This window comes from Macaca mulatta, chromosome 6, assembly GCF_049350105.2.
Source record: "Macaca mulatta isolate MMU2019108-1 chromosome 6, T2T-MMU8v2.0, whole genome shotgun sequence".
Taxonomy (NCBI): domain Eukaryota; kingdom Metazoa; phylum Chordata; class Mammalia; order Primates; family Cercopithecidae; genus Macaca; species Macaca mulatta.
This window is the reverse complement of record NC_133411.1, coordinates 129580328-129597828: the sequence shown is the minus strand read 5'-3', so window position 1 is coordinate 129597828 and position 17501 is coordinate 129580328. Positions and strand designations below refer to the sequence as shown.

At 35.7% G+C, this 17501-nt stretch overlaps 1 protein-coding gene and 1 long non-coding RNA gene across 4 annotated transcripts in view; both read right to left on the bottom strand.

Moving 5' to 3' along the window:
- PRR16 (proline rich 16) overlaps positions 1-17501 on the bottom strand; it is a 312506-nt gene that overhangs the window by 234329 nt on the left and 60676 nt on the right. The gene's annotated exons all lie outside the window — the stretch shown is intronic.
- Positions 7199-10304, bottom strand: LOC144341331 (uncharacterized). The gene is made up of 2 exons (XR_013418198.1): positions 10247-10304; positions 7199-9643 (listed from the first exon to the last, which is right to left on the bottom strand). It is a non-coding gene; the product is annotated as an uncharacterized LOC144341331 (long non-coding RNA).

Here is a 17501-nt window from a genome sequence, read left to right as displayed (position 1 = left end):
AGAAATAAAAGGCAGTAAAATCATTGCTGAGGCATAACAAAGCCAATGTAATATGGTTATACATAAATTATCTATCAGTAATATGGACATAGATGATAGAAATAAAATACTAGCAATCATTATTCTATTCTTTACAACATCATATTTTGTTCACATCAGTTTCCCTATTTATCTACAATTTCCAAGTGTATGTTCAACTGAAGGAGTATATATTGGTATAGATTAATTACTACATAATGTATACTCTTAAGTATGAACAACTCAGTTACACAACAATATCTAGAAATAAGTGACTGGTTTCTAAATGACTAAAATGAGAAGTGTCTCCATAATACAACTTGACATAATAGTCCTCAGATAAAAGTCAACACCAGGCTCATAAAATTCCTGCATCAGTTAAGGAAAAAATAACCCCACCATACATTCACCAACTGCCACACTCTTGTACCTAAATATATTTCTTAAGCACCTATTAAGTAGTTTTAAGCAAGTTTTCATCCGTTTTTGACATCTTTTATAAAAATTTCCCAAGCAAGTATTTTACAATATAGAAAAACGTCAACCATTTTCTTAAGAGTTTGATAATTACAAGTTGAATCTCTGTATCTGAAAGGTAAGGGGACTATACTTCAGCCTATGGATTTATCATAAAGACAAGTTATGCCATACTTATTAGAATCAGATCAATTATTATAAAAGGACAAAGATGTAATAATCCTCAGTAAAGGCTCTATTCTTACCTATTCTAAAACTTAAAATCTTCAAAAATCATCAAATTATTTCCTAATAGTTAAAAACACTGCACCCACACATCTACAGCCATCTAATCTTGGACAAATCTCAGAAAAACAAGAAATGAGGAAAGGATTCCCTATTTAATAAATGGTGCTGGGAAAATTGGCTAGCCATAAGTAGAAAGCTGAAACTGGATCCTTTCCTTACTCCTTATACGAAAATTAATTCAAGATGGATTAGAGACTTAAATCTTAGACCTAATACCATAAAAACCCTAGAAGAAAACCTAGCTAATACCATTCAGGATATAGGCATGGGCAAGGACTTCATGTCTAAAACACCAAAAGCAACGGCAACAAAAGCCAAAATTGACAAATGGGATCTCATTAAACTAAAGAGCTTCTGCACAGCAAAAGAAACTACCATCAGAGTGAACAGGCAACCTACAGAATGGGAGAACATTTTTGCAATCTACTCATCTGACAAAGGGCTAATATCCAGAACCTACAAAGAACTCAAACAAATTTACAAGAAAAAAAACAAACAACCCCATCGAAAAGTGGGCAAAGGATATGAACAGACAGTTCTCAAAAGAAGACATTCATACAGCCAACAGACACATGAAAAAATGCTCATCATCACTGGCCATCAGAGAAATGCAAATCAAAACCACAATGAGATACCATCTCACACCAGTTAGAATGGCAGTCATTAAAAAGTCAGGAAACAACAGGTGCTGGAGAGGATGTGGAGAAATAGGAACACTTTTACACTGTTGGTGGGATTGTAAACTAGTTCAATCATTATGGAAAACAGTATGGCGATTCCTCAAGGATCTAGAACTAGAAGTACCATATGACCCAGCCATCCCATTACTGGGTATATACCCAAAGGATTATAAATCATGCTGCTATAAAGACACATGCACACATATGTTTATTGCGGCACTATTCACAATAGCAAAGACTTGGAATCAACCCAAATGTCCATCAGTGACAGACTGGATTAAGAAAATGTGGCACATATACACCATGGAATACTATGCAGCCATCAAAAAGGATGAGTTTGTGTCCTCTGTAGGGACATGGATGCAGCTGGAAACCATCATTCTCAGCAAACTATCACAAGAACAGAAAACCAAACACCGCATGTTCTCACTCATAGGTGGGAACTGAACAATGAGATCACTTGGACTCGGGAAGGGGAACATCACACACCAGGGCCTATCACGGGGATGGGGGAGAGGGGAGGGATTGCGTTGGGAGTTATACCTGATGTAAATGACGAGTTGATGGGTGCTGACAAGTTGATGGGTGCAGCACGCCAACATGGCACAGGTATACATATGTAACAAACCTGCACGTTATCCACATGTACCCTAGAACTTAAAGTATAATAATAAAAAAAAAAAACACATATTGAATAATCACTCATTAATGATTGTATTATCTCTATTCTTGATTCTTTAAATAATGACTGCTAATAATATAAACACTATCTTAGGTGTCTTCACAAGAAAGACAAATAAATGTGAATAAGCAAAAACTTATCCATCTCCAAAGAACATTTTCAGTAACAGCTACACAATACTGGAAGGGGATGACACTGCCTTCAAGATATATATATATAAGATGGTTCTTCTCATTACTGACATAGACCATAACACTTTGGATCAATCAATCTTTTGCTTAATCTCTATCTCATTTTTTGTCCGTTTTTGTTTTTATGTTGAAAAGATGGAGACTAAATGAGAGGTGGAATCCTGGTTTGGGTCCTGAAATAGAAGATTATTAGTGGAAAAACTGTTAAATTCCAAATAAAGTTTGGAGTTTCATTAATACTAATTTATCCATGTTAATGTCTTAATTTCTGACAGGTGTATCATGTAATGAAAATGTTAATAGTGATAAAGGGTGAAGAGTATATAGGTACTCCCTGTACTATCTTTGCAACTTTTTGGTAAATCTAAAATTATTCCAAAATAAAAGGTTTATTTAAAAATACTGAGAAACCATTAATAAAGATGAGAAGGCCGTATCAGTTAGAAGTAAAAACAGAAGTTATATATTTATCTTGAAGAAAATATTAATTTACTGTTTCAAAAAGCTACTCCAGCATAAGTATCAGCACTCAAAACCTTGCAACGAACTGACTCGAGGCATTCACAAGGCCCAAAAGTGGCTGCAAAATTGAATTACAGTGCCCCTAAGAAATATAACACACACACAAAAATAATTTTAGCTAATAAAGTGGTATCCCTTTCAGTTTCTTTGTAACACCTAAAGGAAAAGAAATGCCAATGATTTGGTTTCAACAAGGCAGTATCAAGAAGATATATTGCTTACTTTTTAATTTGTGGCTAAAACGAATACTCAAGACTATAATTAAAAAAAAAAAAAAAAAGAGGAAAGGAAGGGGGGAAAATTCTGCCTGATAACTCAAAAATGATCATGAGAATAGGAAGTGGCCAAGATATCCTAGAGGAAATGTCTTTTTAGTTGATGAAAACATCTATTCCCCAAAGCCCATTTAAGCCCTGAAAGTTGTATGACCCCAATTATACTGGCAGGAACACTCCCATGTCTAGAGCCACAATTCTTTCCAGAGACTTTTATTATTAAAAAAAAAAAAAAAAAAAAAAAAAAAAAAAAGAAGGCAGAAATGAAAGTATAAGACTCCAAATATTAGGAAACAGATATATTTTTTAAATACCCTTAAGCAATCATTTTAAAGCCCAAATCTGCTGTAGCTGAATATATTATTTAATTGCTTGTCATTAGTTCTTGAAATTAGAATGCAGTTTAATGTTCATATTGGTCTAGACTTAACAAAATCACATCCTTGTGACTAGAAATGATGCAGAGTTGTGAAGCAAAAACATTCAGGCTTTTCAAAAAGAGTCATGGCTGGGCATAGTGGCTCATGCCTATAATCCCAGCACTTTGGGAGCTAAGGTGGGCGGATCACCTGAGGTCAGGAGTTTGAGACCAGCCTGGCCAACATGGTGAAACCCCATCTCTACGAAAAATACAAAAATTAGCTGAGCGTGGTGGCACGCACTTGTAACCCCAGCTACTCAGAAGGCTGAGGCAGGACAATCACTTGAACCCAGAGGCAGAGTTTGCAGTGAGCCGAGACCGCGCCACTGCTCTCCAGCCTGGGTGACAGACTGAGACTCCATCTCCCCACTCCCCCAAAAAAAACAAAAACTAAAACAAAAACTAAAACATACAACAACTAAAAAACAGTCATTTACTGTTATGTAGTCTGTATTACCTGTCCTGCCTCTAATACTAAAGCAATCAATTATAAGACCTCTAAAGAATCTCTTTATAAAATACATATATGTGTGTATGTGTACATCTAAACGCATTTGTTGCATATCCCCATGCTCATGGCACTGTTCCAGGTGCCTAAACAGAGCTTACATTCTATCTGGGCAGGCTGAAAATGAAGTTCCAATCACAAAATTAATAATTTAATAACAGTTGTGATATGACACATGTTAGAAAGTAGCAGTATATAATATTAAGAGATAGCAAAAAGAGAGTGTTGGTCTATTCTATGGTCACTAGGAGGCTAAGTTCTTTAACCCATTTATGAAAGAGGTTTTGATTTTTGGAATTTTTGCAATCAGACCTTGGTGATGACCTTGAGCAGTAGGATATAAATAACTCTCACAGACTTAGCGTTCCAATAATGGAACACTAGGCATAAATGGGTTGTCTTGAAGGATGGGAAAGAGTTGGTTAGGACAGACCAAAGGAGAGAGGATACCACATATCTAAAGTCCAGGACAGGGAGGGACATCATATTTTCCAGGGACAGTATACAGGGCTATGTGACCAAAATGCTAACTGCCTAGGGGCACATGGGGCGAAATGAACCCGGTAAGAGAGGCCTGGCCAGGGCGCATAGGACCTTAAAAGCACTTGAGACAGAAATCTGGATGGTGTCTAAAAACCTCAAATTTTCTGATTAAAGCAAGACCAAGCCCGAAAATCATGTTAAAGAGGAAAGAGACATTTTTAGATTTGAATTAAAAAAAGTACAATCTCCGGGCGCGGTGGCTCAAGCCTGTAATCCCAGCACTTTGGGAGGCCGAGACGGGCGGATCACGAGGTCAGGAGATCGAGACCATCCTGGGTAACACAGTGAAACCCCGTCTCTACTAAAAATACAAAAACTTAGCCGGGCGAGGTGGCAGGCGCCTGTAGTCCCAGCTACTCGGGAGGCTGAGGCAGGAGAATGGCGTGAACCCGGGAGGCAGAGCTTGCAGTGAGCTGAGATCCGGCCACTGCACTGCAGCCTGGGTGACAGAGTGAGACTCCGTCTCAAAAAAAAAAAAAAAAAAAAAAAAAAGTACAATCTAGCTGCTGTGTGCAAACAGATAAGAGGTTCTTCAGGGGCCTCTGCAATGGCCCTGCTGAGAATTTGTGTCCTGGTCTGAAGGGAGGCTCTCCAAGAACAAAAAATGGAGTGTGTAAATGTGCTTAGCTGAATTTAAAAAATAAATAAATAAAATAAAGTAAAATAAAACACTGTTACTGCTATCTTTTCTGTCTAATGAGCCATCAAAATAAGAAGCCCTGTTAGGTTCACCAAAAGTAAATTGGTTTCAAAATAAACACGGAACATGGCAAGCTCTACCCAGGTATGAGCCTCTGGAAGGCAGCCGTACTCTCAGGCTTTAAAAGTGCCAGGCATGAATTTCAACCAAAAAGGGATTTTGAAACAGCAAGACCCTATAATATAAAACACAATAGGCTCTAAAAATGACTCAGTCATCTCTACCATTACACATGTTAACTACTCATCCAAAAAAAAGAAAAAAGAAAAAAAACCTTAATATTCATACCGTGCTCTTCACAACATCCAATTACATTATACACAACTGATAATTTAGATACTCATTAACCAATGAATAATACAAGAATCTCATGGCTCAAAATGCTCTTCCTACACCCTTTTTACTGACAAAGACAGCAATTTTTTTTTCTTTTCAAGTTCTATTTCAGGTTCAAGGGGCACATGTGCAGGTCTGTTACATGGGGAAATTGCATGTCTCAGGGGTTTGGTGTACAGATAATTTTGTCACCCAGTAATCAGTATAACACCCGAGAGATTGTTTTCCATTATTCACTCTCTTCCCATCCATAGCAAAATTTTTCCTGAAGATAACATATAAATCTACTAAAGTCTTAGATGACTATTCAAATATTATTTAATAGTATTCCTGTAAATTTCAGAATAAAATCTATATTAAAATCCTTTGGAATATAAATGGGCATTGCTTCTTGGCTTTGGTTTCTTTGTTGTTGTTATTTTAAATATTTGATATTAATTTAAAATATTTTTAATCTTCCAGGAAAAATATTATTATAAAATAATATTTACTATTGCTTTGTCTTGCCAATACCATGATTTTAAAAACCTAGTATTCTTCAAAAGAAAATATTCATGAGAACCTGCATCAGTTTTTCTCTTTATGGCATAGAAACGGCCTCAAAGTTGCCTGTCAGAAATTTCACAAAATGCTAAGAGCCATACTGAGCTACTCCTTTCTGTTTTCTCAGGAGCCCAGGTACCTTCTCTGTCCTTGGAGTGGTCTCGTCTGCTCCTGACTTCGCCATTTTCCTTCATACCAATTTTCTTTCTCTGTATTTTACTTCACCCATCTTTTCGCAGTCTTCCTCCAGGGAACAAACTCACAATGCCATTGCTAGTAAGCAGCCAACACTTTCTCCCAGCCCTAAGCAGGCTGCACATGCTCATCTGACTCCAGGCCCAACTGTAACCACTGGGAAAGACAGCAGTGAGATAATTCAGATGACTGATACCTTAAAGAACAGGATTATTTGGAACTATTTAGGAAAGTGTGGGAAGCAAGGACAAGCTTCCTTTTTATCTGTAATTGCAACACATTCATGCAAATGCTGAAGATGCTTTCAGCTTATAAAAGCACCCTATAGATCTGTACTTCTTTTATTTCTGAGAAATTCAAACCACCAAGCAGTTATCAAACTGTTTTAACAGCAGAAACCTTTATTTGGTCCCCTAAATCTCCACTAAAAGTGGCATTTTAATAGCATATATTAATGTTTGTAAGTTCAAAATTACAGTACATATATCCAATAAATTGAATTACATGTATTTTAACAACAAAATTTTGCAGCTGAGGTTTATAGATGACTGCTGTCTCTATAGACAAATTATGTGTGGACTCCATTTTGGTTGCAAAGTAGTGACAAATCCTGACTCATAGAAATACAACTGAAAATGCCATGTTTTCTCAAGAGTTTCTCTTAAAAATCTCAGAATGCTCATCAATTAAACCAAACCAGTAGCTTGAAAGAGGATGGTAGAAATACCTTGTTCAGATTTGAAGTGGAAACAATAACAACTTGCTTGTATTTTCTAAATATTAAGTATTCAACATAAATGAAATCAATGAATAGACAACTCAGTCTTAATCTCTTTATTTGGCAGAAAGTATTTTTGAAAGTACATTTCCAAGTATCTTTTAATATTATGCTTACATTATAAATAATGTAAAAAATCCCAAGTTATATGGGTCACCATTTCTGACTACAAAATTATTCAAAAGTTTAAAAACGACTTATTTTTTGCTGTCTCCAATTTTATTTCAGTTCCACTAATAGCACTTTAACTTCAGTCATGGGCAAGGTAATTCTGTAATCTTGCTGGGCCAAATTCAACTCATTTTGCTTAAGAGCAATTGGTGTGTGTGGGTGAGAGTGGGGAAACTTCCAATACAATAACCACGAGTACAATGAATAAAATATTTTAGAGTACAATGAATAAAATATTTTTATATTGGTATGGGTAACATTTGTGTAATACTTGCTGGAGATCCACCGAGTTTTGCCTGGTATGCAACATGTGTACTGTAGTAATTGAGGAATTTTATATCATGGCAAATTAAGTAAATGTAACACTATACCCTAGTCTAGTTAATAATACCTTTTCCAAAAGTGCTAAATATATGCCCAGACATAAAAGGCAAAGTTTTAAGAGTTAATTTAGTAAAACAAATTAAATATACGTGTAATTTTCCATGTATTCAAATTTAATTCATAAATGAATGTTCTTCTAGGATTTGTATATGGTTAACATTTTAACTCTTTTTTTAGGTTCAGGGGTACATGTGCAGGTTTGTTACATAGGTAAACTCATGTCTTGAGGGTTTTTTGTCCAGATTATTCCATGACCCAGGTATTAAGCCTAGGACCCAGTAGTTACTTTTTCTGCTCCTCTCCCTCCTCTCGCCCTCCACCCTAAAGTAGACGCCAGCGTATTGTTCCCTTCTTTGTGTTTATGAGTTCTCAACATTTAGCTCCCACTAATAAGTGAGAAAATGCAGTATTTGGTTTTCTGTTCCTGTGCTAATCTGCTAAGGATAGTAGCCTCCAGCTCTACGCATGCTCCCGCAAAAGACATGATCTTGTTCTGTTTTATGGTTGCATACTATTCCACGATGTATATTTTTAAAATTATATTTGAATCAAATAATTATCAATCACATTACAGTGCTAACTGCTCAGATTAAAAACATTAATCTAAATAAATCTTAAAGAAAAGGGGACTACGTTAGTGGATCAAAGGCAGACAATAGGTAATCCCAGTATTCTGACTTAATTCATCAGTGACCAATGAGGACAGAGGTAGATGCACTAAAATGTAAACATATACCAACCTTTTTCCACATAACAAAACTGCCATCCTTTCTCAGGAACATGTTTTCTCTTCATTCATTCATATATGTTTTGTGTAAACTCAATGTATATGTGTATTTAATTTTTTAATAAAAAAAGAGGAGACATTTTGGGACATTTCATCTGTAGGAGTCTTTGAACTGGACAGTGTCAAATATTTAACCGGAAAAATAAAGTAACTTTATAAAGTTTATTATAATAGAAAATATGTGCAATATTGTAGCACTAAAAAACAGGTGTGCACAACCAGCACAAATTTTTGCAGCTGACGTTTATAGATGACTACTGCTTCCATAGATGAATTACTTGTGAATTCTATTTCTAGATTCCCAGCATAATGGGAATCAGTGCATCACTAATATTTAAATCAATTGGTTACTAAGGAGATTCAAGCAGTAAGAACTCTCACGCTGCTGATCACAGAGAGGTTACACACACAATGTCATTTGCTAACTAACTATGCCCAACTATCACAATTCTGTAACAAAACACCGGCACTAGTTGATGTGACATTTTATAAACAAGGTTTGTGATTTAATGAAAGTAAATGATGTGTGGTTAGTGACTAAACATGAGATAATTGTTGAAATTTGACAAAGGTCTATAGACTACATAATAGCATTGTATAAGTGTTCATTTCTTTTTAATTTTTTTTCTTTTATTAAAATAGAGATGGGATTTCACTGTATTGCCCAGGCTGGTCTTGAACTCCTGGGCTCAAGACATCCTCTCGTCTCAGCTTCCCGAAGTGCTGGGATTACAGGAGTGAGCCATCGTGCCTGACCAAGTGTTTTTGTTTGTTTGTTTGCTTGTTTGCTTGTTTCTTTTTTTGACAGGATCTCACTCTGTCACTCGGTCTGGAGTATAGTGGCACAATCTTGGCTCATTGCAACCTCCGCCTCCCGGACTCAAGTAATTCCCATGCTTCAGCCTCCCAAATAGCTAGGATTACAAGAGTGAGCCACCACATCTGGATAATTTTTGTATTTTCAGTAGAGACATGATTTCACCATGTCGGCCAGGCTGGTCTTGAACTCCTGAGCTCAAGCGATCCTCCGGCTTTGGCCTCCCAAAGTGCTGGGACTGCAGGCATAAACCTCCGCACCCAGGAAGTGTTAATTTCTTAATCTTGGTAAGTGTATTCTTGTTATATGTAAGTGAAAGTCCTTATTCTATGGAAAATGTACACAAACATAGTTAGGAGTTAAAGGGGCATCATGTATATAAATTACTACCAATGTTTTGATAAAACAATTACAGAGTAAGAAAGAAAGAATAAATTAGTAAAATATTAACATCTGAAGAATCTGGGTATACAAGAATTCCAATTACTAATTGTACAAATTCTCCATGACTAAAAACCTTTCAAATTAAAAAGTTTTTAAAAAATATCTTACAAAACATATTACTCTTCTTCATGATGATACTCAGTAAATAAACTATTGCCAAAATCTGCAATGCTGTTCATCACTTTGAGGGGAGGAGCAAAGCAATAGACAACAGCATCCTCACAGAAGCTTTTACACACACACACACGTGTAAAGTAAATTCAAATAATCATTTCAATTACATATCCCTTACAATCTGGTTCATTACATTATTTTGATGCATGTATGTTACTCATCACAATAAATACTTTTAAAAATAATTATGCCCCACAAAGTCCTGATAAAATATTTGGTTCATTATAATGTCATTTCTAAAACAATAAACACTTTGAATACCAATAAAATCAAAATCTTTCATGCAAATTTTTTTATAATACGCATACTTACGTGACTTAAGAAACTGTATTTCTCTCCTCTCCAATTTGGACAGTTGAGGCTCACATCTAAATACACAGAGGCAACAGACATGCAAGATTTTACATTATAAAGATCTGTTTTAAGATAATCTTTGGAAATTCACTGAATCTTTAGAAATACACTGAAAACAAAATGATGGACTCACTTATGTTGAGAGTGTAAGGAGAGAAGAAAAAGGTCAGAGATAGAAATAACGTGAGAGATAACACATTTTTAAGTACAGATAGATTCCTAATTCCATCTATAAAATGATATATACAAAAAAGATACCATAGGATACTTTAAGTGCAATAGAGTGTAAAACATTTGGGCTTGAGTCTAACATGAGCATTTCTATTAGGTGCTGTGAATAGCACATTTATATCCCTTATATATACATATTATCAAAGAAGGAATATTGGAATGTAATAGATAAAAGGAAAAATATAATATTTTTTAAGATATTCAAAAACCAATAGATGTGTGTGGGGCAGGTACTCATTCTCCTAATGCTGAAGGCTCCAGACTCAATCTTTGACTCTCTGCTCTATCTCTCTTAGTGATCTCATTAGTTTTATGGCTTTAAATAAAGAGTACCCATTTGCCAGTGGCAACCAAATTTATATCTCCCTTTCAGATCTCTGCCACAAGCTCTTAAATTGTTTGTACAATTGCTTATTCAAGATATCTATTTGGATGTCTAATAAGCAACTCAATCTCCCCCTGTTAAAACCTGAACTCCTGATTAATGTCCATGCCTGTCCCACATGCAGCCTTCCCCATCTTAATGGAGGCACCTGAAAATGCTCAGGTCACAAAACTTGAATTCACCTTGGACTCCAATCTCTCAGGAAGCCTTGTTGTACCTTCAACACATATCCAGCAACCAGCCACTTTTCACTACCTCCACTGTTACCTTTCTGGTCCAAGCCACTGTGTCATCTTTCATCCCAGATTATTTCAATAGCCTTGTAATTTTCTCTCTTTCTGCCCTTGCAATCCTGCAGGCTATTTTCAACACAAATATTAGAATGATCTTTAAAAATGTAATTCAGGTCATGTGTTGTTCTATTTAACAGTCTGAGGTAGTCCCCTATTTAACTCAAAGAAAAGTTAAAGGTTTTTGTTTTTGTTTTTGTTTTTGTTTTTGTTTTGTTTTGTTTGAGACAGAGTCTCGCTCTGTCGCCCAGGCTGGAGTGCAGTGGTGCGATCTCGATCTCGGCTCACTGCAAGCTCCGCCTCCTGAGTTCATGCCATTCTCCTGCCTCAGCCTCCCGAGTAGCTGAGACTACAGGTGCCCGCCACCATGCCTGGCTAAGTTTTTGTATTTTTAGTAGAGATGAGGTTTCACCGTGTTAGCCAAGATGGTCTCGATTTCCTGACCTTGTGATCCGCCTGCCTCGGCCTCCAAAAGTGCTGGGATTAAAGGCGTGAGCCACTGTGCCGGCCTAAAAGTTAAAGTTTTGCACGGACTGCAACAGTCAGTGGACAGACTCTTGCTACCTTTTTGTTTTCATCTCCTAGTGCTCTTCCCTTGCTCCCTACGTTACAGCCACACAAGCTTCCTTGAATATATCAGGCATGGTCTTGCTTTGGAAACTTTTCTCTGGTGGTTTTACTGGATAGAATGTTTTTCCCAAAGACAGTCACATGGCCAACTCCCTGGCCTTAAAATCTTTGTTCAAGTATCACCTTTTCCACAATTATTCTACTGAAAATAGCACTTATCCCTACCCTTGCCTTAGCACTCAAATCCCCTTCATGCCAGTCCACCTTTTTCTCACAGTAGTTATCACTTTCTAAAATGCTATATAATTTACTGATTTATTATGGTTATTGTTTAATGTCCATCTCCCCTTTTAAATTTTAAACTCCAACGGAGCAAGAATCGTTGTCTGCTTAATTTACTGATGTATCTCCAAGTCCCTACAACAATGCCTAACACATAATAGACACCCAATAAATACTTCATGTGGAAGATTAGGTTGATTTGAAATTACTAAATTTGATTCCTTGAAGATGTATTCAGCGGATGAAGAGAAAATACATGAAAATTTCTCCACAGAAATCTAGATCACTCCAAAAGGGCAGGAACAATGGATTATAGTATAAACTATCCTATTATCTTCTATCTGACATCTAGGGTGAAGTTGCCATAGACCCCCATGGTGGAAACAGCCAGAGGTGAAGGCGGGATGAAAAAGCAGGGAAGCAATAATCTGCCTGTGACTTCAGGGAAACAGCTGCTCAGAGCTAGAATGGCCCAGAAGTACTAAAAGTTAAGGCATTACCCAGGTCCACTCATTCCATTCATTTTATTTGTATAGAGGAAAGTTTCTGTAATGACATTTACAGAATGTTACTAATTGCTTTTTGGGGGTAAATGGCTTTTGGGATAGGTTTTTGCTTCTTTGTCATTTCTCTAGTATGTGGATTTTTTTCCTAAAAATTCTTATACAATTAAAAGTTAATTCTTAAAAAAATAAAATTTCCAATAAAATCCTGTAGGCTTCATAATAAAAAATAAAGTTAATATTCTTGAAAGAGAAAACTGAATATTTTAAATTTCTTCTAAGATTCTTCAGTGCAATACTGTACATTATAAGACTTTTAACCACTTTAAGGAACAATGGTTTGCATTAGGAACATTCTCAAAACCAGAAAAATGAAATTATTAAGAATTCCTATAAAACCTGATGTCATATAAGATTCAACAAATATTCTGATTCATTTAATTATATCTATAAAGGAGTGTAAATTTTGTTGTTTTTTTCTTATTTAACATCCATAGCACTCAGGGATAGTTATCCTACTAGTCCTTGATAAAATCTAACCCATAAACTTAAAGAATTTTAAAGACTACCATGTAAATTCAAGGAGAAAAATTATCTTAGTATCCTTCAAAGGAATTATAGTTTTCCTAAAGAAACTATATATAAGTAATAAATACAGAAAATTTCTCCAAACACTTGTATAATATCTTTACCTAAAATGGCATAGCGGGATAAGCACCATGATATTTCTGTGTAATCTTGCCTAAGAAAGGAATTGGGCAACATTAGTTTCTCCGGATCACAACCCATTGGCTTTTATGATTTTGAGAACATATTGTACAATCACCATATAAATTTTATTTTCATTTTCTCTGTTGATAAAAAATGCAACTCACGCTTTTTCATAATATGAGAAGAGAGCCCGAACATACCCAAAAAGGGAATTTCTAATGGAGCTTCTTTATAATTAGCTCTCCAATTAACTATTAACAAGTTGGATATGGTTGTCTTTAATGCATTACATGCTAATTAACAACACTTGTATCACTATCTCATCAACTTACTATACAATAGTTCAGCAGTTATGTCAATAAATTAATTATGCTCTGTAGCATATTTACATATTTAAATATATGTGTACAAATTAAATATTTATAATTTATCATTCTGCTTAGGAGATATTCCTTTTCTGTGATTTTGCTTGTGTTCTTCTCTACCAAATGCATGCCAATCTAGGGAGTTGTGAAGTATCATTTAGACAGTGACAGTGGCAAAACATCAAAAACAAAGCCACCTAAATAAATGAAGATACAAACAGGAAGGTGGAAATCAAAAGATTCAACTAACTTCATACAGGAAAACACCTCAAATGTAGCTTACCTGGAATGACCTGCTAAAGAATGCATGCCTCAATTGATTGGTTCCCCTTGTTTGGGAGTGACTGGCATTATGGATGAAAAGCTGGATACCAGGCATGCTGTATCTCACTACAGTCCATCCTGCATTTAGGTCACAATGACCCCTGGCTCTCTGGGGCTTTGCAGGGCATGGAAGAAGCCAGCAAGCTCCCCCAAACGATCCTGTTATAGATCTGAGCTACACCCTCCAAACAACTCTATCCATGGTAAAACAATAGGATAATTTAAGCCATTTGTCATCAAACTACCATCACTAAAGAGGAAAAAAATGTTATATTCTACAAAGGTTCATGGTGGACAGTTTTCCTTCCTATGCATGGGAACAGACAACTTGTAGTCTGGGTTTTTAAACTACCTAGTTTTCTGAGCCAGTACAATTTGAATACAGAGAAAGTTAAGCTAAGCAATGAGAATGTCTGATCTGGCAGAAAGAGGCTGCCAGTGCATATCTTTTATATTTCAGTTATTTTTACCAACTGTATATCTATTTCTGTTTCTAACTTTTGTTGCACTAAGGTATGCACTTCATGAAATGACATACGTAACATTGTAAGATTCTGTCTTACTCTAATAAAGCCTCATGCTAAATCCTTCCACTATTTTGGTAGCAGGGATTGTCTTAAGCTGCCTGGCTTAGATGGGAAAACAGAAACTTCTACCCTGAGTGATGCCAGGCAGTCTCTTTCCCATCCCTTAAATAACCTTTACCTTTCTCCTTTGAACTAACTTCACCCTACCATCCCTTTCTCTTACCCATCTCCCCAATATCTCCTATACCTCACCTCATCCAGCATCAAATGCTGCTCAAATATGACGTTTTAACAATATGCTGCTTTATGACCATCGAGTTATCCTAGCACTAGTTTCATGCAAGTCTCTCATACTTAATCTTATTTTTTAACTAGTTAAGAAAAGCAGAAGTATTTAAAGGAAAACAAGGAAGCAAACAAAAAAGAAATTAAGAGGCAATATGGGGAACTACAAAACAAAAAGTACACAAAGATATAATGAAAGAAAGTGAATAATGGACAAAGAGAAAGAGAGAAGTCAGAAGAAAAAGGAGATCGGGCAAGCAGAGAATTATTGACATTCATGTATACTGAAGGCTTACTCTGGGAAAGAATTGTGCTGTTTTATATACAGTGTGCATAGTAAAATATAAATATATATATATATATTTACACACATTGCAGATAAAACAGCACAATTCTTTGCTAATATATATGATATATATTCTATATATATAAGCACTGTATATATATACACACACACATATATATGTCTGTAGCATATTTACAAGGTCAACTCTTTTACATGAGAAATGTGTGTACCTGATTCTTAAATAGGTTTTGTTAGTTTGCTATACGACAGAAAAAAATGTTTTAAGAATGTAAACTTCATAAAAAGGGAAACAAATATGTTATAATGTGCTCTCTTTTTCTCATTTCCTCCCGGCCCCCAAAACTCAATTTTATATTATTTTTGTGTAGTAAAAGTTAATGTTAAAAAGGAAAAAAAAATGCCTGTTGTATTGTGTTTAATATTTTCTGGTCTTAAAAGAGTGACTTTAGTTACATGCTCTTAAAATATAGTAAGTTACCATGGTAACTAGATCCTTTGACAATTATTCTATTTTAATACAAACCAATCAAAGTGGTTAAAAATACTCTATTCTTAAATCCTTAGACTCACAGTCACTACAAAAGTTTGTCCTTACCTTCCTTGTCACATTTTTCAAGTGGATGTTTAAGGATTTTTCCCTGTCCTATTTCACCCCTCATCAAGCTGATTTGAACAGGAACAGTTCTCAGGCCATGGAAGCTGATGCACTCTGTGATAGTAAATGCCCAGCAGGAATTTTTGCACTTAATTCAAATAGATAAATATCACCAGAGTTTGTTATATAACCAAGAAGGTTATGTATTCTGCTTGTTGTTTTACAGAGGAAAAATCAGATTTTTGTTTTAGAGACAGATACCTTTTTAAAAAATAAAGATGCATCATACATTATTTTAGTACACTTATGGTCTAAAACGTGATTTGAATTGCCAATAAGCCATTGTTGAACACTATCAGAAAGAAAAAAATAAGTAGCTACTATTCCCTCTGTGCCTCTGGACCAATTTTATGTATCTCTTCGCTAGTAGTGATCATATCATAATTAACAAAATTTCTAAAGCTATTTTATTCAGAAATCATGTCATATTTATCTTTATAACCCAAGTATATCACCTGGTATTTAGTGGGCCCTCAATTAATGATATAAAGAGAAAAGCAAATATAGTAAAGATTAGTTGCTTTGTTCTTCATCAGTGGAAGTGTACTGTTCTCCTACATAATTAAGAACTAATGCTGCTAAGTTGAGATTAAGTTTGCTTTTCAGGGAAGAGACAAAAATTGAATTATAAAAATTAGTGATTTAATTAAATGGAAAAATATGATTTTCTACTCAAGATATAATATACCAGCCAGGTAAATCTGTGGCAGGGTAAGCCAAACATTGCCTCTTTTCACAAGGGTCCATAGTTTTAGCTAGCTTATGAAGAACATCAAAACTATTTTAGATATTTGTGTAATCCATAATAATCTGTCTCTTGTACTCCTCATCAGCATGTCCACCCCCATTCAGCACGTGGGTGGTTGGGGCTGTCAATGGTCTTTAGATAGCTGCCTCAGCCTGCCTCTGAGGCTTCAAGGGTAAAATATGGTCTTGCATCATGCTCAGACTGAACTTTCCATAAATCACCTCTGGATCTGGTTTTTCTACTATAGTTCCTTTGTACTCTTAAAATTGAGGTCCCCATCCTTTCCCATTCTGCATTGGATCCTTAATGCTCAGCTAGAAACTTGAATGCCTTCACTGAACTCAAATTCATAATTGATTTACAGATTATTTATATTTCCTCTGAAATACCACATTTTCCCCTATTGTCTCCTTTTCCATAGCCTCCCTGTTATGTCAGGTTATTTTCTCTACCCCATCACCAGAATATGGCAAAGTTGCCAGAGCTGGTCGGTATCCTGAGTCCTACAAAATAATGTGTCTGGCAATCACCATTCAATTGCACTGAAATGCAGGTCTTCGTAAGGCAACACCAAATCTACCACGTCATCTGACTTTCTTCAACTATTGCTCTCTGTCTTCCTCCTTCTGACTCTCCACAGTGCTGACTTAGTTCAAAAACCCAAGTATTTTTGTCTTGGGTGGTGACACATTCGGATTCCATTTATTGACCTTATTTCTCCATTCTACCTAACTTTTAGAATGTCCCACAGCAGCAGGTAAATGACACTCTCTCTATCCATCCCAGGATCATAAGATGTTCATCATTGCATGGCAGGAGGATATAAGCATCTTATCACTATTAAGACTTCTGTACACCTCTCCATTCTAACTTTTACCTAAACTAGTATTTACCAAATAACTCAATTTTGGATCTTTAAAAACTATAGGAAAGGGATCTGGGGAATATCTGTGGATTTCCCTTCACCTTTTCCTATTGTTTTCACATTAGGCATATACAAAAGGCAAAGTTAATTTCCATTCTTATTGTC